Raw genomic sequence first — 27970 nt, forward strand, 5'->3', positions numbered from 1 at the left:
CGGGCCACAGGGGCGAGCACACTCTGGGAACATGGCAGCAGCGAACCTCGCCCAGATCATTGACGTGGACATCGACTGCGACCGCGTCTTCAAGTATGTGCTGATTCGAGTCCATGCGGTGCTGCCCTCCGGGGCCCTGGCCAGGGAGAGCAAAGAGATCATGAGCGGCTACAAGTGGGCGGAGTACCACTCCGACATCTACAGACGAGGTATCAGGCGAGATGCAGAAGGGCTATGACTGCGAGTGCCTGGGACGTGGGTGCATCTCCCACCAGAGCCAGGGCAAGAAGGTCCACGTGTACGGCTACTCCATGGGTTACACGGTCGCGCCCAGCACTCCATCTCCACTGAGAAGATCAAAGCCAGGTACCCTGACTACGAGGTTACCTGGGCCGACGACGGCTACTGAGGCCCACCCAAGGCTGGCCGTCTCCAGCAGCCCACTGGAACTCTGCCCTCAAGGCCACCTCCCAAGGGGTTGGGCTGCACCCCCTAGCACCTTGCCGCCCTGGCCAAGCCTCAGTGCCTGGGGTTACCTCTCTAGGGAGAATTAAAAGCATCATCACCTCCACTGGTCCCTGAAAAAAAAAGAAAAAAAAAAAATTAAGGGACAAAAGATAGATGGCAAAGTACAAGAATGAAACAGGGCAATTCAGAGCAGGGTGCTGGCTGGAGCATGTCTTTTCTATATGATCTGTCTGGACAGTTTGACCACATAAGAAATAGAGGCTTCAATAACCAATATCTGACATTTTTATCTAATATTTCATTGTATGTATGATACAGCAGATACCTTTAATTATAATTCAGTTCATTAAATTCTTTTATAATTTCTCAAAAATTAAATTTCCTGTCAGCATCCTAAAAATGGCAATGTGACATATATGTGAGGAAGTACTAAAGTATTTTACAAAATTGAGAATTTTAAGATTTTATAATTTAAATTGTCAGTAACATTTATAGAGTTCAGTGTAAACATAGCTCTACACTAATCCCTGGAAGACTAAGCATTTTACATTACATAAAATTTTTATTTATTAAGTCATTTTCAGTCAGACCTGTGATTACTAGGGGTGCATGTAGTGTTAAGACCATAGATGCAGAGCATGTGTAGGGATTCTAGAATTTCATTTTAATCATCTTTGAAGATGTATAATTTTGTTTTTTAAGAAGTCAAGAAGCCCACAATAAAAGACATTTTATGTTTAAAATGTTTTTTTCATTACCCCAGCACCGTTGGGATTATTTCAGCATGACATTTATGTTACAGAATTAAGAAGAGGGGAGCATACTTCTTGAGTAAAACATGGGCTTCTACTATGGTGGTTCTGCCTTTGTTTTCAGTGTTATTTAAATCCAGGACGATGGAAGTGCTTTGGAGTGATTTTTCTAAAACTTAAATCTGCTCATGTTGCTCCGCTGCTTCAAACTCATCAGCAGCCACTCACAGCCCTCACGTTGGATCCCAGACTCCTTAGTTCAGCCACAAAGGCCATCAGGAGAGACCCCTACTTACCTTTCTATTTCCTTCTCTGACTCATCTCCCTAGTCCCAGTCCATATTCCAACTATACTGATGAACTATTTGCAGTTTCCCAAATCACCAAACTCTTCCATGCTTCTGCCAGGAGCACCTTTCATCCTCCTTTCCTCCTAATCAGCTCTCTTCTTTAGGATGCTCATCCAGGATCATCACTTCCCTCCTAGGAATACACATGTCTCCCTGGGCTGATGTCTGCCATTGCACTACCTACAACATATTCTGTTGAGGATGTTTATTCTTTTTCCCCATTAGAAGACCATGTCACCTTTGCCTTTTTACCTCCCTCCAGAGCTTAATAAAATATTTGGCAGTTAATAGGCACTTAATAAGCATTTTTGGACTGGATGAATTTACTTTTTCTTACATTTGCTCGTAATTAAAATAGCTATCATTTGTTAAAAAGCTTTTACATGCAAGCACTGTAGTAGATGCTTTACATTTTTTATCTCGTTTAATTTTCACAGTTGTCATGTGAGTGGGAATCACTATCCTCGTTTTAATGGATGAGGAAATAGGCTTAGAGAAGTTCAGTAATTTATCTAAAATTAAGTAAGAGAGCTGGGATCAACCTCAAGTCTGTCAGGTTCCAGAACTCTGCTTTTTTTCTCCATGCAGCACATTATGGAGATCCTCCCTAATACCTAAGGATGAGAGGGTGCCAATCTCACAGTTATTCCAAGCAGATATACAGACCGTAAGCAGTGTTCCAAGATAAGCAGGCATCATTCCCATGGCTTAGAGTTATCATCACCTTAAGAAAAGAATACTAATCAGAAGCTGGAAGTATAGGAAATAGGATTCCGATTTTCAGGAATCCAGATCCAGAGATAAATCACTCTCCAGACAAGTGAACTGGGTCTCAGTGTAAGGCTCCATCCCAGCAAGGAATTGGAATACTAAGGGGGGGGGGGGAGGGGAATTGAAGCCCAGAGATTGAAATGTAACCACGTTGACAGGGTTAGGGACTAACATATGGCCACCCAGGGATCACCAGATACCAAGTCTATGACAACAAGGCTAATTCTTAAGTCCCACTTAAAATATGGTGAATCTTTTAGTATATTTTCCACCCTAGACCCATGAATTGAGCAATGATATGAGAGATATCAGCACAACCTATCTCCCTGGAGAGTCAGGCAATGAGTCAAAGGAAAAAAATGTGCTGAGCAGCTTCCTAGATGAGAATTTCTGTCAAACAGTTGCTAAATCAGTGTTTAGGAAGAGAAAAATAATTTCTAACTTGATCCTTCCTGAACTTAAAAAAATAAAGAGTCCTTAATTATAGTCTGTATTGACTTTTTTTTTTTAGTTTTTTATTTATTTTTTAGCTGCGTTGGGTCTTTGTTGCCGTGCGCGGCCTTCTCATTGCAGTGGCTTCTCTTGTTGTGGAGCACAGGCTTTAGGCGCACGGGCTTCAGTAGTTGTGGCATGCAGGCTCAGTAGTTGTGGCTTGTGGGCTCTAGAGTGCAGGCTCAGTAGTTGTGGCACATGGGCTTAGTTGCTCCGCGGCATGTGGGATCTTCCCGGACCAGGGCTCGAACCTGTGTTCCCTGCATTGGCAGGCAGACTCTTAACCACTGCGCCACCAGGGAAGTCCTGCTTCTCTTTTTTTTTCTTTGCGGCACGCAGGCCTCTCACTGTTGTGGCCTCTCCCGTTGCGGAGCACAGGCCCTGGACGCGCAGGCTCAGCAGCCATGGCTCATGGGCCTAGCTGCTCATGGGCCTAGCCGCTCCGCGGCATGTGGAATCCTCCCGGACCCGGGGCACGAACCCGTGTCCCATGCATCGGCAGGTGGACTCTTAACCACTGCGCCACCAGGGAAGCCCCCGCTTTTCTTGATGGACTACTTTTCCTTTGTTTCTGCATTCCCTCACTTCTCTAATTGTTAACTTCTTGGGCCTGCTCTTTGGAACTTGGGGAAGGCTTAGGAGACTAAGGCTTTTTTTCTACAAATAATAAATGGGGGACACAGAGGGACATTTGTACCCAGGAAGGCCCCACAGAGTTTTTCTTGGTTTCAATACCCGCCTTTCTTTGATACTCCTCAATCCTGAGGGGAATGGGGCGGGACATGAAAGGGAATAAAGTTTGGACAGAGAGGTTAGTTATAAACTCAGTAGAGGAACTCAGTTTTAGGTGGATTCAGTTTCAACCTTTGTTGCTAGTCTAGCTCTGACTATTTGCTCAAGTTCTGATTACAAGTCTCTGTCTGATTTTCTAAGACCTGTTTGTGCTTCAGCTTGGTTAACTGAGTTTCTGTCTTGCTTCCTTGTGGCTGGTATCTGACTTAGTATCCTCAACAGAATCCTGTTTTATTATCCATCTCTACTATCAACCCTTTTCAGGGACTGGAGTCTGTCCCTGCACACCAGCCAGGTGGCTAAAGTTACTTGCTGATGAGCATCCCTGATGCAAACTCTCTGCCTACTAGAACTTCCAAACTTCTTTCCTCTGGGTGCCCTATTTTCTCCCTTTTAGGGTACCCTACTCTGAGTATCAGAACCCAAATGATACCAACTATTTGAATTTATCTATTGCTATAGCCTGTAGATATCATGCTGCTCTATACTTTACCCCAGCACCTTGAGAGAGGACTATGTACTCCCAACCTCTCCTGTCAGGCTGTACCTCATCTGGTGGATAGTTCTAATTCTAGGAGCTGGTGACTCAGAGGCGGCTCCATTAAGAAGCAGTTAAACTCTGTATCTAGAATTTACTTTGTCTTTAGTTAATGGAGCTTCCTAGACTTCTAGCACTTGATGGAAATGAAGCAGTCTAGAAATTTTGAGGTTAAACATTATTTTAGAGTGGAAATATTATCGAGTGGGAACATGAATAGAACAGCAATATCAGGTCACGTTATGCATTTTTTGAAGTAATTTTAAAAAAATTTTAAAATTGGGACTCTATGTGGAAGACTTCAGTTGCTTCCAAACGTTAATATCTTGGGACTTGATGTAATCCTATTCACATATGATTCACATTATTCAGTTTAAAGGGAAGGAAGAGTAACCATTTTCTTCAAATGAGAAACATAACTCAAAGGAAAAAATTTCCAAACACATGAAAATTAATTTGCATATTCTTTGGAGATAGGAAGAATTTATTTTAATTAATTTCAGCATCCTTCAACAATGAACACACAAGGAAAAATATTCTTTCTTGACTGTGAAACAATATGACAGGCTCCAGCCTCATTTTCTCTGCCTCTGCCACCTTGGCTTCCTACCAGCTGGGTTCAGGTTTTCTACTGGCAGGTGTGGTCCCATCATATCCCAGAGTGCTCAAGCAGCAGGCTGGATATTCTAAAGAACCTCAGCATACAATGGCCTCTCCTTCACTAAGCTCAGTGTCATATCACCACCCTTGGGCCAATAGCCCTTCCTGCATATTCTTCCAACAAACATCTAATATGCCAGGTTCTGAGCCAGGCACTGGGCAGAGGCAGATCCATGTTTTGTGTGATCTGAAGCTTATATAATTTGGAGACCCTCTTTAAGAAAAAGAGAATTAAATTACAAACCAAAAGCAGGTATGAAAATGAATAGAGAAAGGAAATCATGACAAATTTAAGTTTTTAAAAGCTGATAAATTCCACGAAAATCACAAAATCTATAAAAACAGTATTTTTTAACTTATTGTCTGACAAAACTCTCTAATACTTTCCCCCTATTTTTGTCTGTACAATCCTTGATAATTTCTTCATATAACAATAATTTTTGTGAAAATTATTTCTATAGAAATACATTTTTCTATAGAAATAATGGAGAGACCTCTTGCATGGTTGATCAAAAATAATTTTTTAAATTAAAAGTTTAGAAAAATTTCTTTCAGTCTCACTACTTATTATTAGTAATGTCATGTAAGTTTTTAAGATTTAGGAAAACTTCTATCAAGTTTTCTTCATATCTAAGCAGTAAGACTTGAGGAATTTCAACTCTTCTAGTACAGGGGCTAATCTTAATACTCTGAAGTGTCATTGATGTCCTCATTGTAGTGGTGTCTTATGAGTTTTTTTTTTTATTAAAGTATAGTTGATGTACAATATTATGTAAGTTACAGGTGTACAATATAGTGATTCACAGTTTTTAAAGGTTATATACTACATTTATAGTTATTATAAAATATTGTCTATATTCCCCATGTTGTATAATATATCCTTATAGCTTATTTTATACCTAATATTTTGTACCTGTTAAACCCCTAACCTTATGGTACCTCTCCCCCCTCCCTCTCCCCACTGGTAACCACTAGTTTGTTCTCTATATCTGTGACGCTGCTTCTTTTTTGTTATATTCACTAGTTTGTTGTATTTTTAAATTCCACATATAAGTGATATCATACAGTATTTGTCTTTCTCTGCCTGACTTATTTCACTTAGCATAATGCCCTCCAAGTTCATCCATGCTGCTGCAAATGGAAAAATTTCATATATATCATATATATATATTCATCTGTTGATGGACACTTAGGTTGCTTCCATATCTCGGCAGTTGTAAATAATGCTGCTATGAACATTGGATTGCATATATCTTTTCTTTTCTTTCTTTTTTTTTTTTTTTTTTGCGGTACGCGGGCCTCTCACTGTTGTGGCCTCTCCCGTTGCGGAGCACAGGCTCCGGACGCGCAGGCTCAGCGGCCATGGCTCACGGGCCTAGCCGCTCTGCGGCATGTGGGATCTTCCCGGACCGGGACACGAACCCATGTCCCCTGCATCGGCAGGCGGACTCTCAACCACTGCACCACCAAGGAAGCCCTACATATATCTTTTCGAATTAGTGTTTTGGGGGTTTTTTTTTGGATATATACCCAGGGATGGAATTTCTGGGTCATATGGTAGTTCTATTTTTAGTTTTTAATAAACCGCCATACTGCTTTCCACAGTGTCTGCACCAAATTACATTCCTACCAACAGTGTACAAGGGTCCCCTTTTCTCCACATCCTCACCAACATCTGTTATTTGTGTTCTTTTTGATGATAGTCACTCTGACAGGTGTGAGGTGATATCTCATTGTGATTTTGATTTGCATTTCCCTGATGATAGCGTTGTTGAGCATCTTTTCATGTGCCTGTTGGCGATATGCATTTCCTCTTTGGAAAAATGTCTATCCAGTTATTCTGTCCATTTTTTAATTGAGTTGTTTGTTTTTTTGATGTTGAGTTATATGAGCTGTTTGTATATGTTGGATATTAACCCCTTATCGGCCATATCACTTGCAAATATTTCCTCCCATCTTATGAGTTTTATAGTATCTTTACTGATTCAGTATTTTATATCAAATCAGCAAACAATTTAAATCTTTTGTCAGTGTATTTATGTGCTAATACTTTGAGATACATAAAATACTGCATAGCAATTTGTGGGACTTCCTTGGCAGTCCAGTGGTTAAGACTTCACCTTCCAATGCAGGGGGTACGGGTTCGATCCCTGGTCAGGGAGCTAAGATCCCACATGCCTTGCAGCCAAAAAACCAAAACATCAAACAGAAGCAATGTTGTAACAAATTCAGTAAAAACTTTAAAAATAGTCCACATCAAAAAAAAAAATACTGCATAACAATTTGTAATACTGCTACAGGTTTCTTCCCCATGAACACAGGGATAATGATAAATTCTATTTCGCCTGATTCTCTTTAAAATGGGAGAAAGTGTATAGTGTAGACACAGACCTGCTGGAGAATGGACTTGAGGACACGGGGAGGGGAAAGGGCAAGCTGGGACAAAGTGAGAGAGTGGCATGGACATATATACACTACCAAATGTAAAACCGATAGCTAGTGGAAAGCAACTGCATAGCACAGGGAGATCAGCTAGGTGCTTTGTCACCACCTAGAGGGTGGGATAGGGAGGGTGGGAGGGAGGGAGATGCAAGAGGGAAGAGATATGGGGATATAGGTATATGTATAGCTGATTCACTTTATAAAGCAGAAACTAACACACCATTGTAAAGCAATTATACTCCATTAAAATGTTAAAAAATAATAATAAGTATACAAGTGACATTGTCAAGTTCATTTGTACAGAAGAGAACTTCTATTTTGTTTAACATTGATTAGAATTAAATCCTCTACTTGTAATTATACACATTTAATGACTATAAGAATTCCCCCAGACTAGTTTCTGTTTTCATATATTTCAAATCTAGTTTCACCTCCACTATCTGTATACCTCTGTGCTGACCACTTTGGGACCTGTTCACATCATGATACAACCTCTGGCCCCTTCACCTTAGGGCCATGACACACCTTAGGGCCATGATGTCATGGATGAGTTAGGGATATTCCTGGGAGCCACTCCTACATTGAGATGGCTAGCAAAATCTTAACTGTACTCAGAAGTGACTATAAACCACGTGAACATTCCCATTAAACCCAGCCAGATGTATTTCCAATTCACCTTTCCCTTAGTTGAATCTACTTGCAGCTACTCCAGCACTATACCATAAGAGAAAGTATGAGAAGCTCTGGTGGGGGTACTTCTACTTTGGTTGTAATTGCAGGTAGAATACCTTACTTTTGCAAAGTTTGCAAAAGTATTTGACCATGTGAGCACATTGCTAGAGCCCTCCTAGGCCTCTATAAGTAAAGGGTCCCAAAGCTTAAACTTCATTAGCTTCACAGAGAATTTACTGCTGTCAGTAGAGAAAAAACTGTTAAACAGTCCTGTCCCATTTTTTTTCTGGGGGTAGAGGGATGCATGAGATAATACAGACAAGGATATAAGCTTCCATATTCTGTGATTTGTCCTTGTATCAACCCTAATGGGACACAGTGTCCCAATGCCAACTGCTGGGCTCCTGTATCATACCCAGATTGGCACTTCTTTCCCACCACATCCTCTCTCCCCCACCTCCACCCTGTGCTCTTTGTTTTTATTTTGTTATTTTTTTTTGTCTTTGCTTTATTTGTCTATTTTTTGTGGTGGTTCTTGTCTGAAGATCTGTGTTTAGGATCTGAGTGGCCAGAATTACAGGCACACTCTACAGACAGATGTGTGTGATACTGAAATCTGGCAATGTCAGGAGCAGAAGGCATACGGCTGGATAGGCAAAGAAAGAAATGAGATTTGAAAATGTGAGGGTAGCCAAGGCAGGTAAAATTTGTATATACCGTAATTATCATTTTTGAAAACCATTTGCAGAATTAGTATAACAAAAAGTAATAACAAAAAGAAAGCAGGGTATTTCTTTTCTTTTTTAAAAAAATTAGTTGCACAACTGAACTGTGCAGTTTGTTTCTCTTGGTAAAATAGAAATGTCCTTCTGATAATATTCATGCTGATCATAATGAATAATGACACAAGTGAATAAAATAGGACTATATCTGTATTTAGCATTAGAAAAAAGGGAGTCCTTAAGAGAGCTCCGGGAGAAACCCTGAAGATGTAGTCCAAGTTGTGGCTGCAAGCAGTTTTCACAGGCCTCCCACTACTGCTAAGTCTGTTAAGTACAGAACCATATGTTTCTCTAAAGTGTAAAAGTATAAGTTGGAAATTTTACTGAGGAAATTCTCCTGTTTCCCATGACATGTGTTGATCAGACTTCTTATTGGAAAGTGCATTGGCTAATGTCCTGCAAGTCCTACCCATTAATGATGTATTGCTCATTTCTGCTTTTTGTAATACTTGCCTGTACTGGAACATCATGGTCCAACTTGTTTGTACATGTGTCTGGAAGGGCTGTGTAATTATTCTGGTTATAAAGTGTTGCAACAAACATCTGCAGATATGCTAGATATTATGATTTCTATCTAAGGTTAAAAGAGAAAGAGCTAATGATATTGGCCCCCAAGTGTACTAATCATATTGACTTAGTATTTTGGTTCCATAGTCTGGAATTACTTATATTTACCATCATTTTAATTGACAGAAGTTGGATCATGGTTGGTCCTCAAGTTTACCTCCAATTTTAGGTAATGCTGCTCTGATGTATTATTGTTATAAATATATCTTTTAAAGAAGTCTGTTGTGTAACGGCCAATGAAAATAAGTCACACATTTGATTTTCACAATTTCAGTGCCCTTTATTAAGGTGATCTTTTAAAATAAGTCAAAATTACTTTGGTCTAAGATAAAAACAAATCCTCTCCAATCAAGACGTTTTTCTTTTTTTTTTTTTTTGTCCAGTTGTTTTACCAATAAGAATAGGTAGAAGAACTTCTCATTCTATTTTTCTACTCTACTTGCTTAAACACACTTTGCTAGTGGTGTGAGAATCCAGGTGACCCTGAGCAATATTACAAAGTAGGTAATGTTTGTCTTGGATGCCTGCCTCTGTTCCTGAAGTCACCCTTGCCCTTAGGGCCCCATCTCAGGCACTCTATTCTAAAATTTCCCTTTCAGTTCCTAGTATCTCTTTCTGTAAGATCATGGGTATCATATTTTCTTTCCCTCATTTAGATTTACCTGTTCTGTGTTGATTTTCCTTAAGATCCCAGGATACACTAGTTCGTGTAATTTCTTAAAAAGTCACTGCAGATGTACTCAAAGGAGAGAGCTAGAGTAATCGTGAATCAAGAAACATAAGAATCTACTAGAAATGATGCCCTTTCTTCATTTATATTGTGTTGATCGTTCACTCATTTGACACACATATTGAGCACTTATTATGTGCCAGAAATTGTTCTAGGCACCTGAAATACATCAAGTACCAAAAGATAAAATTCCCTGTGCTTATGTGCTCACATTTGTACAGTTTTATATCTCTTGAGAGTATGAATCATGCCTTTTCATATGGTAAGTCATAACAGCAGTGCATGCAATTTGGATTTTTTTCATACTGTTTCCTCTGATCATGCTTTATGTCATGTCTGTATTACTTGATGAAACACAATTCACTGTCTTAGATGTGGTCATTGAAGTGGCTGATCAGTGACAGACTTGTTTCTCACCTTATTGAAAACAAAGTGAGGGGCTGACAGGTTAAAGTTCACCATTTTCATAGAAGAGAGGATGCAGATCAGGGTCTAATGAGGCTGTACTCAACACATACATTTGGTACCAGCCATATCATGAGCAAATCCTAGCCATTAAAATTCCTGGCTTAAATTTTCCTGAAGGTTTGGATTAAAATGCTTACATAGGTGCCTTCTTCAAAACTGTATAGAGCCATCAACCTAAATACAGTCCATAATGGGACTGAATTTTTTAATTCAAATATTCATTTTCTGCTTAACTGATTATCACATAGAGAAAAACATGAAATGGGAACATAAAAATTTAGAATAAGGGATTTGTCTGTGGAAAACATATACCTTTTAAAAAAGCATTTAGCTAAAGCCAGGTCAGTGTGATTAATCTTGCTTTCAGAACGTGAAGCTGTGCTACCAAATGTGTGCTCTGTTTTTCCTAATCAAAATGTATATGTTGTTACCATGATAATTCTGTCTTGATGTATTTTTTAAATGACTTTGGCTTGCTACACAATCATATAAAACTCAACTCCCCCCCTAAAAAAAACAACCCAGTGTTAAACAGTTCAAGTTTCTCCCTATGACCTAAATTAAAACCTGTAAGGTTCAAATTAGGAGACAGGAAATGAATCAAAGAAGATACCATGGTGTTTTTGCGTCAGTTAAGTCGAAGTGTGCTTGCATCTGGAAGATGCCTAACTTTAAGCTTAAAAAAAAAGGAGAACAGAGGAATATGATAAACCTTTCCTAAAATATAGCACTCTAAGAAAAAAAATTCTCTGCAGGAGTGTTGCATTAAGAACTTTATAAATATTGAAATAGAAGAGTAAATGTATATAATGTAATATTTATGGATTCTTAATTTAAATGCCAGTTTAGTATCCTTTCAAAATACTGACTAAAAAATGGCCCTCTACCCTTCTTCAATAATGAATGAGCTTAACTCTCCACACAAGTGAGATGGAGGCAATGAATGTGGACTCAAGCCAAGTAGTCAGCCTAGGTGTGTACAAAAAGCAGAGGGGGAGAAAAGGAGGAAGGAGAAAATAATTCCTCTGGTACAGGAAAGAACCTGTGAGGGAAAAGAGAGAAATTCTCTCCTCTGTGGCTAAGAAACACATTTTTGCTAACTTTGAATAGGAAAAATAAGAATATATTTAAATATTCTTCTTATGAATGAGAAAAAACCCAACTCAGTGAAATTGAAGAGCAAATCTGATGGAGAAATAGTTTTTTAAGAACTATTTTTAAATGTTTAAAGGGGATAGTTTCATTTACTTCACAATAATTAGCACTTATTGAACCTCATATGCTAAGCACAGCCAAAATCTTTTTATACGCTGTCTCCTTTCATCTTTACAACTTTGTGAGGTAGCATAATTATGTTCATGGTCTATATTAAGAAACTCAGGCTTTCAGGGGTGAAGAAACCCATCCAAAGCATCAGGATTCACACATAGGTTTGCTTATTTTAAAGCCTATATCCTAAACACATCAGTTCCTTGTACAATTTCAGTACTGAGATTTAATTCCGGTACTGAAATACGGTTGTATTCATGACTCGTGATTTTCAGTTTATAAGAATATAAGAATCTTAAAATATCTGTTTGCTAATAACATTTATGTTGAGTGAAATGGGTCTGACTTTTGAGTTACTTGTTATTTCACTGTCTTTCCTTATTGCAGCAAGATCTTTCTCTGGGCTTCCCTCTAGAAGCTGCATATTTTTTAAAAAGATAGTTTTTGTTCATAAGTTCAGAGTTTTAAAAAATCATCTTTCAAGAGTCATCTTTCACATGTTCATCACTTACATTTTCAATCTATACAATTAGTATTATAGAAAGAATCAGAACTTTTTTGAACCCACATTTTCTTATGCCCAAATTCTGCTATCAAATGCAGGTACATTTCATAATTGTCAAAAGGAATTTCATATACCAGCTGACCTAAGACATTATTTAATCCTGAGCCAAAGTTTGTCTTTGGAAAACCTCCATCTTTCTTTGAGTGCCTTTCTACTTGCTTCGGAGATCCTTTCCTGGGACCTTGCTGCTGACCCCTGGCTGCTCAGAGCACCTTGGTGACAACCCACTCTGCCTTGATGCTTCCTCACTTCAGCCTTGAAGGATGAATTAATATCCAGAAGAGGGCAAGAAAACTTTGTGGGCTAACTACCCAGTTCTGTCTGCATTCCCCAGGCATCTTTTTGCTCAGGCGCGTGTGCGCGTGCACACACACTCACACATACACACACACCATGCCGTAGGTTGCGTGTGGATTATTGACTGCTTTGGGTTCATTGCTAAAGTGGATCAGGGTATGCCATCTTAAAAATATGCTACTTTGGTATAAAGATTATTTTGAGCTGAAGATATTTGAGATTCGACAAATGCGGGGGTGGGGGGAACCTTCTTGGAGCTTCCCTTATCTTAATACAAGCAGCAATTTCTGGGAAATAGGCTGCCATAAATTCCTCTTCAGGGTGGATCTACTCCCATGAGGGAGAATATGAATTAAACCATCTCCAAGGGAGTTTTGTGGCTCTCTAGGAGCAGGAAAGACCATTCATACTCCTATAGATAAACATCACAAACTCTCTTATCTCCTGTTTTTTCTCCTAAAAACCCATTTACCTTTCAAAACAATAATTTGTTTTTTCCCCTCTCCCCTTCGCCTATTAAGGAAGTATATAAGCCCCAAATTCTAACTACCCTACTGAGTTCCTCATCACGGAGAATTCCCATGTGTGTGAGTGTTACACACATAAATAAACTCTGGGTTTTTCCTCCTGTTGTCTATTGTCAGTTTAATTTGCAGGGCCCAGAGACTAAACAAGAGGGTAGAGGAAGAGTTTCTTCCTCCCTTACAGTGCCCACCTTTAGTCCCAAGAGCTGTGCCTGAGGGAAGGAGGGCAGGATCCCGAGGCCGACTTGCAGTGTCTCCTCAACAGGATATGGGTAATGGCAGTTTCACTTACCAGAACCATAATTCATGTCAGGGACCTGCCACTGGTCCCAAGAAGGTTCCCTAGTTCCCCCAAGTGGAGCAGTTGCTCCCTCCTCCATTCCCCTGTTTTATCTTATACCTACGTCCACTGTTATACCTTCCCCACAGATTGTTTTGTTCCTGTTGTTTACATGTCTGTCTGCCTCCCAAGAAGGCTATGTTTGTTTCTTAAGGACAGAGACTGTCTTACTTACTGCTGTTTTCCTAGAACCTACCATAGTAATTGTGCAGTGCCTAGAGTGAGCACTCAATAATAATGCTGAATGAATGAGTGAGTGAAATGACAGACTACCACCAGAGTACCTTTCAAACATGAATGAAGTAGGGACTTCCCTGGCAGTCCAGCAAATAAGACCCCATGCTTCCATTACAGGGGGTGTGGGTTCAATCCCTGGTCGCGGAACTAAGATCCCGCATGCCCCAGGGTGTGGTCAAAAATTTTTTAAAAAAATGAATGAAATAAGCTCAAAATAGATTAAAGACCTAAATGTAAGGCCAGAAACTATCAAGCTCTTAGACGAAAACATAGGCAGAACACTCTATGACATAAATCACAGCAAGATCCTTTTTGACCCACCTCCTAGAGAAATGGAAATAAAAACAAAAATAAACAAATGGGACCTAATGAAACTTCAAAGCTTTTGCACAGCAAAGGAAACCATAAACAAGACCCTAAAACATAAGACCCTAAACCATAAACAAAACCATAAAAGACAACCCTCAGAATGGGAGAAAATATTTGCAAATGAAGCAACTGACAAAGGATTAATCTCCAAAATTTACAAGCAGCTCATGCAGCTCAATAACAAAAAAAACAAACAACCCAATCCAAAAATGAGCAGAAGACCTAAATAGACATTTCTCCAAAGAAGACATACAGACTGCCAACAAACACATGAAAGAATGCTCAACATCATTAATCATTAGAGAAATGCAAATCAAAACTACAATGAGATATCATCTCACACCAGTCAGAATGGCCATCATCAAAAAATCTAGAAACAATAAATGCCGGAGAGGGTGTGGAGAAAAGGGAACACTCTTGCACTGCTGGTGGGAATGTGAATTGATACAGCCACTATGGAGAACAGTATGGAGGTTCCTTAAAAAACTACAAATAGAACTACCATATGACTCAGCAATCCCACTACTGGGCATATACCCTGAGAAAACCATAATTCAAAAAGAGTTATGTACCAAAATGTTCATTGCAGCTCTATTTACAATAGCCAGGAGATGGAAACAACCTAAGTGTCCATCATCGGATGAATGGATAAAGAAGATGTGGCACATATATACAATGAATATTACTCAGCCATAAAAAGAAACGAAATTGAGCTATTTGTAATGAGGTGGATGGACCTAGAGTCTGTCATACAGAGTGAAGTAAGTCAGAAAGAGAAAGACAAATACCATATGCTAACACATATATATGGAATTTAAGGGAAAAAAATGTCATGAAGAACCTAGAGGTAAGACAGGAATAAAGACACAGACCTACTAGAGAATGGACTTGAGGATATGGGGAGGGGGAAGGGTAAGCTGTGACAAAGCGAGAGAGTGGCATGGACATATATACCCTACCAAATGTAAAATAGATAGCTAGTGGGAAACAGCTGCATGGCACAGGGAGATCAGCTCGGTGCTTTGTGACCACGTAGAGGGGTGGGATAGGGAGGGTGGGAGGGAGGGAGGCACAAGAGGGAAGAGATATGGGAACATATGTACACGTATAACTGATTCACTTTGTTATAAAGCAGAAACTAACACACTATTGTAAAGCAATTATACTCCAATAAAGATGTAAAAAAAAAATGAATGAAATAAACAACAAGAGGGTTTCTACTACTACAGGGGAAAGTTAAAGATACCATCCCCTTGGACATTGCGTTATCTTCTCTCCACCACTTGGGCATGCCTGGGATCAATTGGCATGGTGATACTTGCAGCATGATGCCATTAGTAGTAACACTACCCCTATTAAATGGAAAATCTTGGGTGGGAAGGAAGAGGAGATTGGCCAGCTTTTGGCTAATGAGTAAAGTATCTTGCAGAGTACTTGGCATATAGTAGGCCGCTAATTGTACCTTTCTATCCCTTCCTTCTCTTTGTCTTCCCAAGTCACCCCACATCTGTCCCATTCCAACATTTCTGGGTTCACATCTTTGGCCTATGTGACATATGCAGCATGGACAGGCATGTGTGATGGTGAATATGCCCAGCAAATACCAACTTGGCACTTTAAGCATGGAAATGATGTAGGAAAGAAACAGTGGGCTCTTACCGTGCTCCTCAGGGGTGTAGCTTTGAAGTAATAATACAGGGGGCAAATAGCACTAAGTAAGCTGAACAGCTTAAAGAGCAATAAACTTTTTTCAAACTAATTCTACAACAGACCTGATTCTTCAATTTTTCATTGTTGGCTCAATTCCAGCTGTGAGTAGAGAGCCCATCTTTTTCTGAAGTGGTTTTCTTTGTGGAGGAAAAAAATGTAAGATGACTACTTGGCCTAGTTTTCAGGTACCACATGTTCTTTGGGTTTTGTTTTGTTTTATTTTGTTCTTTTTTTAGAGCCTAAAAGGCTCCATTATACTGGAGTCTAACTACATATTTATTTTCTTTATCACTTCTATTCTGCCTGAAGTTAGTTACCATAATAAATGTTGTTCTCCCTGTGCATATATTAGCCATAAGTGCTAGGAAACAAAGAAAGATGTGTTGTCCTGAGAAGATTGCTATTGTTACACAAAGCAGCAGGTGTCTTGAATTAGACCTTGTGGGCTGATTAAAACACTGTGATTCTCCTTCTGAAGTTGCCTTTCATTTGTTACACTTCAGTCCCTACTTCTGATTAGGCCAAGTATGTCCTTGGGGGTTCTATGCTTAGAAGGAAAAACGTGTAACAGGAAAAATATCTACTTCTCTATAATTGAGGATAATAATGTTCAGCAGGGTATCCTGGCGAAGAGCAGAATATCCTTCTGTCTGTTCTTTCCAGATTGTATTCTGGCCAATATAGTCTCCCATGACCCACAAGAGAACACTTTCCACTAGCTTTTTTTTTTTAATGGTGATTGGAAGTTTCTCACAGGGTAGAGAGACACAATATTCATATATTAAACATAAATGTGTTGAGCCAGGCCTCCTATGAGCCAGGTACTGTACCCAGGATTGGAAAGATCATTGACTGCCAGTCACTCTGACAGAACACATTTTCAATTTATGCAAGACAAAAGCAAACAGCTGTGCATAACTGAAAACCTGAATGCAGGGCATGGGGCTGGAAATAAGAATAAAAGACAAAGTTCCCTTTATTGTTTGGCACCTAGAAAACAGCTATGGGAGTATTATAGGTAGTTGTGGGAAAGATTGTGAACAACATGAAGGCAGGAACTGTGTTTTTCATCTTTGTATACCTAGAACCCTAACTAAGGAAACAAGTCATTAAGAAAATATGTCAAAGATTAGGACAGGGCTTCTCTGGTGGCGCGGTGGTTGAGAGTCTGCCTGCCAATGCAAGGGACACGGGTTCGAGCCCTGGTCTGGGAGGATCCCACATGCCGTGGAGCAACTAGGCCCGTGAGCCACAACTACTGAGCCTGCGCATCTGGAGCTTGTGCTCCGCAACAGGAGAGGCCGCGACAGTGAGAGGCCCACGCACCGCGATGAAGAGTGGCCCCCGCTCGCCGCAACTAGAGAAAGCCCACGCACAGAAACAAACACCCAACACAGTCAAAAATAAATAAATAAATTAATTAATTAATTTAAAAAAGATTAGGATGGTGTCTTGATTCTAAGAACTTGTTCTTGGAATCATTTTGGAAAAAGAAATGAAAGGATAATTCATATATACTGATCTTATTTATCGTGAAACCATACTAAGCTTTAAAGTCCCATGCTCACACAGTGGATTAGAAGTTGAAGCTGAATAAAGTTTTTTCAACAGTGTTTTTTGTCCATCTGAGAAAGTGATTTGAAAGACTCTCTTGTAAAACTGCCTCCCGTTTTTCCACTGAAGAATGGAAAGCATTTACTATTTATTCCTCACAAGGCACTCAATCAACATCAAGGCCCATTCTCTGCCCCAAGGAAATACACACTTGCAGAGAGATCGTGGTTTATCCTCAGGCAGGAGGTATGGATGCCCCTCCCTGACAGACAGGGGCTGAACTGGCCCGCTTAAGCACAGCTGCAGTGTGTTGCCTCTGAGGCTCCTGCAAAATCAGAAGATGCCAGGACAAGCATATGCCTTATTTCTCAGAAACTTTATTTTGGCTCCTTCTCAACTTAAAAAAATATTATTACCTAAGCACTCTAAGAGCCTACCTTTTACTACAGGAATGGAAGTGAGATTCTAACATCTATTATTCCCCGAGTCTCCTCCAAAACATGTTGTTTGTTTGTTTGTTTTCAAAAGTATGTTTTATGATTGGAGGCCAGAGCAATTCATCCTACCATAATGTAGTGTTCATTTATACAACAGGTTACACATTTTGGAAAACAGTTCTAGTATTTTAATAGTTTCTAATGGTCTTCCAAATTCTTGGGAGGATGCCTGCTTGATCCTGGTGATTTACCTATATGTATTTTGAACCTTCTTATGAATTTTACTATTATGTATCCTAATAGTCTCTCTCTACCCCTAATCAATTCAATTAGATTTTACAAACCTTCACTGAGATATACTGTGTGTCCAACATTGGGATTCAAAGAAGGAAAAGATATATTCCTCTTCCTTAGTGTGATGTTTGTTGAGTGGAAGAGAGAGGAATGTATGTCAGAACCTCCAGGGTAGCGAGAGGGAAGGGAAAACGTGTATAACTTGAAAAAAGTATATTCACTATGACAATATCATTTTTTATTTGGAAAACAAAAATATATTATTTCATTAGATGAACAACAGAAAGTAAAGCTTGAACAACAATTTGGGACTGGTAGTAATATGCAGGAGGTACTAAGAGTCTCAGAATTAAGGATGGCTTTGAGGGTTAAAGTCCTGATGTTTATCAGAAGAGAACACAGATTTTTAAAAAGCTGAGAAATGCTGCTCAGGCTGGTTACAGATCCTAAAGTTTACAGAAAATGTAGAATTATTGCACTGTAAGTTTGAAAATAGTGGTACTTAAATACAAAGAGTAAATGGAGCATCATAGGACACAGGGACTAAGGACAGGTAGGGGGAGTTTGGAGGATATCCCAGAAGTAGGGACATTTTAGCTGACTTTTGAAGAATAGGCAGAAATTCAACGAGTGGAAAAGGGAAGATGACCTACAGGCAGAGGAAACACCATGTCCAAAGGCTCAGAGACATGAAGGAGAAGGCATACTCAAAAGGTATAAGTAGCACAGGATGGACTGGGTAGAGTTGAAGGAAGTAGGATAGAAAGATTGTGAAGGCATTAAGTGGCATACTAGGAGTTCACTTTTTATCCTGAAGACCAGTGGTTCTCAATCTTAGCTCCTCATCAGAACCATTTGTACAGTTTAAAAAAAAAATCTTATTGAGGTATAATTGCATACAATAAATTGCACTTAGAGTATATAATTTGATAGGTTTTGACATATGTATACATCCATGATATCATCACCATAGTCAAGATAATGAATGTCTCTATCACCCCCCAAGTTTCCTTATGCCCCTTTGTAATTCCTCCCCTTCAAGCCTACTTACTCCCTCCATCTCTAGGCAACCACTCATCTGCCTCTGTCACTATAGACTAGTTTGTGTAGATTAGAATTTTATATAAATGGAATCATAAAAGGGTACAAAGCAGGTACCCATTTTATGTCTGGCTTCTTTTACTCAACATTAATTATTTTGAGATTCATTTATAATGTAGTGTGTATCAGTAGATTATTTCTTTTATTACGAAGTGATACTCTATTTTATGGAAGTATCATAATTTGTCTATTCATTTACCCGTTGATGGACATTTGGGTTATTTCTGGTTTTGGCTTTTACTAATAAAACTGCTGTGAACATTCAACTACAAGTCATTGTATGGCTATATGCCTTTGATATGGTAAATGTATGTTTAACACTTTAACAAATTGCCAAACTGTCTTCCAAAATGGCTGTAATATTTTACATTCCCAAAAGCAGTGTATAACAGTTCCAGTTACTCCACATCCTCACCAATACCTGGTATTGTCAGTTTTTAAATTTTAGACATTCTAATATGGTTTTAATTTGCACTGTTTTTTTTTAACATCTTTATTGGAGTATAATTGCTTTACAGTCGTGTGTTAGTTTCTGCTTTATAACAAAGTGAATCAGCTATACATATACATATATCCCCATAACTCTTCCCTCTTGAGTCTCCCTCCCTCCCACCCCCATCCCACCCCTCTAGGTGGTCACAGAGCACTGAGCTGATCTCCCTGTGCTACGTGGCTGCTTCCCACTAGCTATCAATTTTACAGTTGGTAGTGTATATATGTTCCTGCCACTCTCTCACTTTGTCCCAGCTTACCCTTCCCCCTCCCCGTGTCTTCAAGTCCATTCTCTAGTAGGACTGCGACTTTATTCCCGTCCTGCCCCGAGGTTCTTCAGAACCATTTTTTTTTTTTTTTTTTAGATCCCATATATGGGTGTTAGCATATGGTATTTGTTTTTCTCTTTCTGAATTACTTCCCATTACTATGACAGACTCTAGGTCCATCCACCTCACTACAAATAACTCAATTTCATTTCTTTTTATGGCTGAGTAATATTCCATTGTATCTATGTGCCACATCTTTACCCATTCATCTGTCAATGGACACTTAGGTTGCTTCCATATCCTGGCTATTGTAAATAGAGCTGCAAGGAACACTGTGGTACATGACTCTTTTTGAATTATGTTTTTCTCAGGGTATATGCCCAGTATTGGGATCGCTGGGTCATATGGTAGTTCTTTTTGTAGTTTTTTAAGGAACCTCCATACTGTTCTCCATGGTGGCTCTATCAATTTACATTCCCACCAACAGTGCAAGAGGGTTCCTTTTCCTCCACACCCTGTCCAGCATTTATTGTTTGTAGATTTTTTGATCATGGCCATTCTGACTGGTGTGGGCTGATACCTCATTGTAGTTTTTTCTCTTTTTTTTTTTGTGGTACGCGGGCCTCTCACTGCTGTGGCCTCTCCCGTTGCGGAGCACAGGCTCCGGATGCGCATGCTCAGTGGCCATGGCTTACGGGCCCAGCCGCTCCGCGGCATGTGGTATCCCCCCGGACCGGGGCACGAACCCATGTCCCCTGCATCGGCAGGCGGACTCTCAACCACTGTGCCACCAGGGAAGCCCCTCATTATAGTTTTGATTTGCATTTCTCTAATGATTAATGATGTTGAGCATTCTTTCATGTGTTTGTTGGCAATCTGTATGTCTTCTCTGGAGAAATGTCTATTTAGGTCTTCTGCCCATTTTTGTATTGGGTTGTTTGTTTTTTTTGATATTGAGCTGCATTAGCTACTTGTATATTTTGGAGATTACTCCTTTGTCAGTTGCTTCATTTGAAAATATTTTCTCCCATTCTGAGGGTTGTTTTTTCGTCTTGTTTATGGTTTCCTTTGCTGTGCAAAAGCTTTTGAGTTTCATTAGGTCCCATTTGTTTATTTTTGTTTTTATTTCCATTTCTCTAGGAGGTGGGTCAAAAAGGATCTTGCTGTGATTTATGTCATAGAGTGTTCTGCCTATGTTTTCCTCTAAGAGTTTGATAGTTTCTGGCCTTACATTTAGGTCTTTAATCCATTTTGAGTTTATTTTTCTGTATGATGTTAGGGAGTGTTCTAATTTCATTCTTTTACATGTAGCTGTCCAGTTTTCCCAGCACCACTTATTGAAGAGGCTGTCTTTTCTCCAGTGTATATTCTTGCCTCCTTTATCAAAAATAAGGTGACCATAGGTGCGTGGGGTTATATCTGGGCTTTCTATCCTGTTCCATTGATCTATATTTCTGTTTTTGTGCCAGTACCATACTGTCTTGATTACTGTAGCTTTGTAGTATAGTCTTAAGTCCAGGAGCCTGATTCCTCCAGCTCTGTTTTTCTTTCTCAAGATTGCTTTGGCTTTTCGGGGTCTTTTGTGCTTCCATACAAATTGTGAAATTTTTTGTTCTAGTTCTGTGAAGAATGCCAGTGGTAGTTTGATAGGGATTTCATTGAAGTTGTAGATTGCTTTGGGTAGTATAGTAATTTTTACAATGTTGATTCTTCCAATCCGAGAACATGGTATATCTCTCCATCTGTTGGTATCATCTTTAATTTCTTTCAACAGTGTCTTACAGTTTTCTGCATACAGGTCTTTTGTCTCTTTAGGTAGGTTTATTCCTAGGTATTTTATTCTTTTTGTTGCAGTGGTAAATGGGAGTTTTTCCTTAATTTCTCTTTCATATTTTTCATCATTAGTGTATAGGAATGCAAGAGATTTCTGTGCATTAATTTTGTATCCTGCTACTTTACCAAATTCATTGATTAGCTCTAGTAGTTTTCTGGTAGACTCTTTAGAACTCTGTATGTATAGTATCATATTATCTGCAAACAGTGACAGCTTTACTTGTTTTTTTTCTGATTTGGATTCCTTTTATTTCTTTTTCTTCTCTGATTGCTGTGGCTAAAACTTCCAAAACTATGTTTAATAATAGTGGTGAGAGTGGGCAACCTTGTCTTCTTCCTGATATTGTGGAAATGGTTTCAGTTTTTCACCATTGAGAATGATGTTGGCTGTGGGTTGTCATATATGGCCTTTATCATGTTGAGGTAAGTTCCCTCTGTGCCTACTTTCTGGAGGGTTTTTATCATAAATGGGTGTTGAATTTTGTCAAAAGCTTTTTCTGTATCTATTGAGATGATCATATGGTTTTTCTCCTTCAATTTGTTAATATGGTGTATCACATTGATTGATTTGTGTATATTGAAGAATCCTTGCATTCCTGGGATAAACCCCACTTGATCATGGTGTATGATCCTTGTAATGTGCTGTTGGATTCTGTTTACTAGTATTTTGTTGAGAATTTTTGCATCTATGTTAATCAGTGATATTGGCCTGTAGTTTTCTTTCTTTGTGACATCTTTGTCTGGTTTTGGTATCAGGGTGATGGTGGCCTCATAGAATGAGTTTGGGAGTGTTCCTCCCTCTGCTATATTTTGGAAGAGTTTGAGGAAGATAGGTGTTAGCTCCTCTCTAAGTGTTTGATAGAATTCGCCTGTGAAGCCATCTGGTCCTGGGCTTTTGTTTGTTGGAAGATTTTAGTCACAGTCTCAATTTAAGTGCTTGTGCTTGGTCTGTTTATATTTTCTATTTCTTCCTGGTTCAGTCTTAGCAGATTGTGCTTTTCTAAGAATTTGTCCATTTCTTCCACGTTTCCATTTTATTGGCATATAGTTGCTTGTATGATCCTTTGTATTTCTGCAGTGTCAGTTGTTACTTCTCCTTTTTCATTTCTAATTCTATTGATTTGAGCCTTCTCCCTTTTTTTCTTGATGAGTCTGGCTAATGGTTTATCAATTTTGTTTATCTTCTCAAAGAACCAGCTTTTAGTTTTATTGACTTTGCTATTGTTTCCTTCATTTCTTTTTCATTTATTTCTGATCTGATCTTTATGATTTCTTTCCTTCTGCTAACTTTGGCCTTTTTTTGTTCTTCTTTCTCTAATTGCTTTAGGTGAAAGGTTAGGTTGTTTATTTGAGATGTTTCTTGTTTCTTGAGGTAGGACTGTATTGCTATAAACTTCCCTCTTAGAACTGCTTTTGCTGCATCCCATAGGTTTTGGGTCATCGTGTTTTCATTGTCCTTTGTTTCTAGGTATGTTTTTATTTCCTCTTTGATTTCTTCAGTGATCTCTTGGTTATTAAGTAGTGTATTGTTTAGCCTCCATGTGTTTGTATTTTTTACAGATTTTTTCCTGTAATTGATATCTAGTCTCATAGTGTTGTGGTTGAAAAAGATACTTGATATGATTTCAGTTTTCTTAAATTTACCAAGGCTTGATTTGTGACCCAAGATATGGTCTATCCTGGAGAATGTTCCATGAGCACTTGAGAAGAAAGTGTATTCTTTTGTTTTGGGATGGAATGTCCTCTAAATATCAATTAAGTCCATCTTGTTTAATGTATCATTTAAAGCTTGTGTTTCCTTATTTATTTTCATTTTGGATGATCTGTCCATTTGTGAAAGTGGGATGTTAAAGTCCCCTGCTATGATTGTGTTACTGTCGATATCCCCTTTTATGGCCATTAGCATTTGCCTTATGTATTGAGGTGCTCCTATGTTGGGTGCATAAATATTTCTGATCGTTATATCTTCTTCTTGGATTGATCCCTTGATCATTATGTAGTGTCCTTTTTGTCTCTTGTAATAGTCTTTATTTTAAAATCTATTTTGTCTGATATGAGAATTGCTACTCCAGCTTTCTTTTGATTTCCATTTGCATGGAGTATCTTTTTCCTTCCCCTAACTTTCAGTCTGTATGTGTCCCTAAGTCTGAAGTGGGTCTCTTGTAGACAGCATATATACAGGTCTTGTTTTTGTATCCATTCAGCCAGTCTATGTGTTTTGGTTGGAGCATTTAATCCATTTACATTTAAGGTAATTACCAATATGTATGTTCCTACTACCATTTTCTTAATTGTTTTGGGTTTGTTGTTGTAGGTCTTTTCCTTCTCTTGTGTTTCCTGCCTAGAGAAGTTCCTTTGGCATTTGTTGTAAAGCTAGTTTTGGTGGTGCTGAATTCTCTTAGCTTTTTCTTGTCTGTAAAGTTTTTAATTTCTCCATCGAATCTGAATGAGATCCTTGCTGGGTAATCTTTGTTGTAGCTCTTTCCCTTTCATCACTTTAAATATTTCCTGCCCTTGCTTCTGGCTTGCAGAGTTTCTGCTGAAAGAATCGCTGTTAACCTTATGGGGATTGCCTTGTATGTTATTTTTCCCTTGCTGCTTTTAATATTTTCTTTGTATTTAATTTTTGACAGTGTGATTAATATGTGTCTTGCGTGTTTCTCCTTGGATTTATCCTGTATGGGACTCTGCACTTCCTGGACTTGATTAACTATTTCCTTTCCCATATTAGGGAAGTTTTCAAGTATAATCTCTTCAAATATTTTCTCAGTCCCTTTCTTTTTCTCTTCTCCTTCTGGGACCCCTATAATTCGAATGTTGGTGTGTTTAATGTTGTCCCAGAGGTCTCTGAGACTGTCCTCAATTCTTTTCATTCTTTTTTCTTTATTCTGCTCTTCAGTAGTTATTTCCACTATTTTATCTTCCAGGTCACTTATCCGTTCTTCTGCCTCAGTTATTCTGCTATTGATTTCTTCTAGAGAATTTTTAATTTCATTTATTGTGCTGTTCATCATTGTTTGTTTGCTCTTTAGTTCTTCTAGTTCCTTGTTAAACGTTTCTTGTATTTTCTCCATTCTATTTCCAAGATTTTGGATCATCTTTACTATCATTACTCTGAATTCTTTTTCAGGTAGACTGCCTATTTCCTCTTCCTTTGTTTGGTCTGGTGGGTTTTTACCTTGCTCCTTGATCTGCTGTGTGTTTCTCTGTCTTCTCATTTTGCTTAACTTACTGTGTTTTGGGTCTCCTTTTTGCAGGCTGCAAGTTCGTAGTTCCCGTTGTTTTTGATGTCTGTCCCCAGTGGCTAAGGTTGTTTCAGTGGGTTGTGTAGGTTTCCTGGTGGAGGGGACTAGTGCCTGTGTTCTGGTGGATGAGGCTGGATCTTGTCTTTCTTGTGGGCAGGACCGCATCCGGTGGTGTGTTTTCCGGTGTCTGTGGCCTTATTATGATTTTAGGCAGCCTCTCTGCTAATGGGTGGGGTTGTGTTCCTGTCTTGCTAGTTGTTTGGCATAGGGTGTCCAGCAGTGTAGCTTGCTGGTCGTTGAGTGGAGTTTGGCATAGGGTGTCCAGCAGTGTAGCTTGTTGTTTGGCATAGGGTGTCCAGCAGTGTAGCTTGCTGGTCGTTGAGTGGAGCTGGGTCTTAGTGTTGAGATGGAGATCTCAGGGAGAGCTTTCACCGTTTGATATTACGCGGAGCCAGGAGATCTCTGGTGGACCAATGTCCTGAATTTGGTTCTCTCACCTCAGAGGCGCAAGCCTGACACCTGGCCAGAGCACCAAGACCCTGTCAGCCACACGGCTCAGAAGAAACGGGAGAAAAGAAGAAAGAAAGAATGAATGAATGAATAAATAAATAAATAAATAAATAAAATAAAGTTATTAAAATAAAAAATAATTATTAAAAATAAAAAAATTAAACAGTAATTAAAAAAAGAAAGAAGAGAGCAACGAAACCAAAAAACAAATCCACCAATAATAACAAGCACTAAAAACTTTACAAAAAAAAAAAAAATGACAGACCCCTAGGACAAATGGTAAAAGCAAAGCTATACAGACAAAATCACATAAAGAAGCATACACATACACACTCACAAAATGAAAAAGGAAAAAAATGTATATATCATTGCTCCCAAAGTCCACCACCTCAATTTTGGGATATTTCGTTGTCTATTCAGGTATTCCACAGATGCAGGGTACATCAAGATGATTGTGGGGATTTAATCCGCTGCTCCTGAGGCTACTGGGAGAAATTTCCCTTTCTCTTCTTTGTTCTCACAGCTCCAGGGGTTCGGCTTTGGATTTGGCCCCTCCTCTGTGTGTAGGTCGCCTGAGGGCGTCTGTTCTCCGCCCAGACAAGATGGGGTTAAAAGTAGCAGCTGATTAGGGGGCTCTGGCTCATTCAGGCTGGGGGAAGGGAGGGGTACGGATGCCGGGGCGAGCCTGCGGAGGCAGAGGCCAGCATGACGTTGCAACAGCCTGAGGCACGCCGTGCGTTCTCCCGGGGAAGTTGTCCCTGGATCACGGGACCCTGGCAGTGGCGGGCTGCACAGTCTCCCGGGAGGAGAGGTGGGGATAGTGACCTGTGCTTGCACACAGGCTTCTTGGTTGCAGCAGCAGCAGCCTTAGCATTTCATTCCCATCTCTGGTGTCCGAGCTGATAGCCGCGGCTTGCGCCCGTCTCTGGAACTCCTTTATGCAGCGCTCTTAATCCCCTCTCCTCCCGCACCAGGAAACAATGCTCTCTTGCGTCTTAGGCAGGTCCAGACTTTTTCCGGACTCCCTCCTGGCTAGCTGTGGTGCACCAGCCCCCTTCAGGCTGCATTCACGCAGCCACCCCCATTCCTCCCCCTGGGATCCGACCTCCTTAGCCCAAGCCTCAGCTCCCAGCCCCCACCCCTCCTGGCAGGTGAGCAGACAAGCCTCTCGGGCTGGTGAGTGCTGGTCAGCACCGTTCCTCTGTGCGGGAATCTCTCCGCTTTGCCCTCCGCACCCCTGTTGCTGCACTCTCCTACGTGGCTCTGAAGCTCCTCCCTCCGCCACCCGCAGTCTCCGCCTGCGAAGGGGCTTCCTAGTGTCTGGAAACCTTTCCTCTTTCACAGCTCCCTCCCACTGGTGCAGGTCCCGTCCCTATTCTTTTGTCTCTGTTTTTTCTTTTGCCCTATCCAGGTACGTGGGGAGTTTCTTGCCTTTTGGGAGGTCTGAGGTCTTCTGCCAGTGTTCAGTAGGTGTTCTGTAGGAGTTGTTCCACGTGTAGATGTATTTCTGATGTATTTGTGGGGAGGAAGGTGACTTCCACGTTTTTCTCTTCCGCCATCTTGAAGGTCCCCTAAACTATGTTCACATTTTTAAAAGTTTTTATTGGAGTATAGTTGATTTACAATGTTGTGTTAGTTTCTGCTGTATAGCAAAGTGAATCAGTTATACACATACATATATCCACTCTTTTTTAGATTCTTTTCCCATATAAGTCATTAAGGGGTTTTGAGTAGAATTCCCTGTGCTATACAATTGGTCCTTATTATTTATTTGTTTTATATATAGTAGTGTGTATATGTCAACCCCAATCTCCCAACTTATCCTTGAACAATGCTCACATTTTAATCAAAGTTTCTAACACTAAAAATGATATGATTTTTTAAGTTTTTTCTCTTTCATAATAATGTTGAGTTGAATTGTATAATTGTATTATGATCACTCTTTTGGCACAGTTTGATTTATCTCAAAAATATTTTTGCATCAGTCCTGGAATTTCTCTAAGCCTTCTTAGTCATCATTCATTTGCCTGTACATGTGAAAAGATCTCTCTTCTTCAGTATCTTGTACAAATACCTTTATGAATTATTTTACTGAAGTATAATATATATACAGAAAAGTACAAAATTCTTTTTTTTTAAATAAATTTATTTATTTATTTTTGGCTGCCTTGGGTCTTCGCTGCTGAGCGTGGGCTTTCTCTAATTGCAGTGAGCGGGGGCTACTCTTTGTTGCTGCACACGAGTTTGTCATTGCAGTGGCTTGTCTTGTTGCAGAGCACCAGCTCTAGGTGTGCGGGCTTCAGTAGGTGTTGCACACGGGCTCAGTAGTTGTGGCTCATGGGCTGTAGAGCGCAGGCTCAGTAGTTGTGGCACACAGGCTTAGTTGCTCCACAGCATGTGGGATCATCCCGGACCAGGGCTCAAACCCATGTCCCCTGCAT

At 39.7% G+C, this 27970-nt stretch overlaps 1 long non-coding RNA gene and 1 pseudogene across 2 annotated transcripts in view; both read left to right on the forward strand.

Annotated features, from left to right (window-relative positions):
* Window positions 1–27970, forward strand: part of LOC307196372 — a 115749-nt gene that overhangs the window by 49306 nt on the left and 38473 nt on the right. The gene's annotated exons all lie outside the window — the stretch shown is intronic.
* Window positions 32–409, forward strand: LOC307196318 (14 kDa phosphohistidine phosphatase-like; annotated as a pseudogene). Its single transcript has one exon. The product of its transcript is annotated as a 14 kDa phosphohistidine phosphatase-like (transcript).

This window comes from Stenella coeruleoalba (assembly GCF_951394435.1).
Source record: "Stenella coeruleoalba genome assembly, chromosome: 13".
Lineage (NCBI taxonomy): Eukaryota > Metazoa > Chordata > Mammalia > Artiodactyla > Delphinidae > Stenella > Stenella coeruleoalba.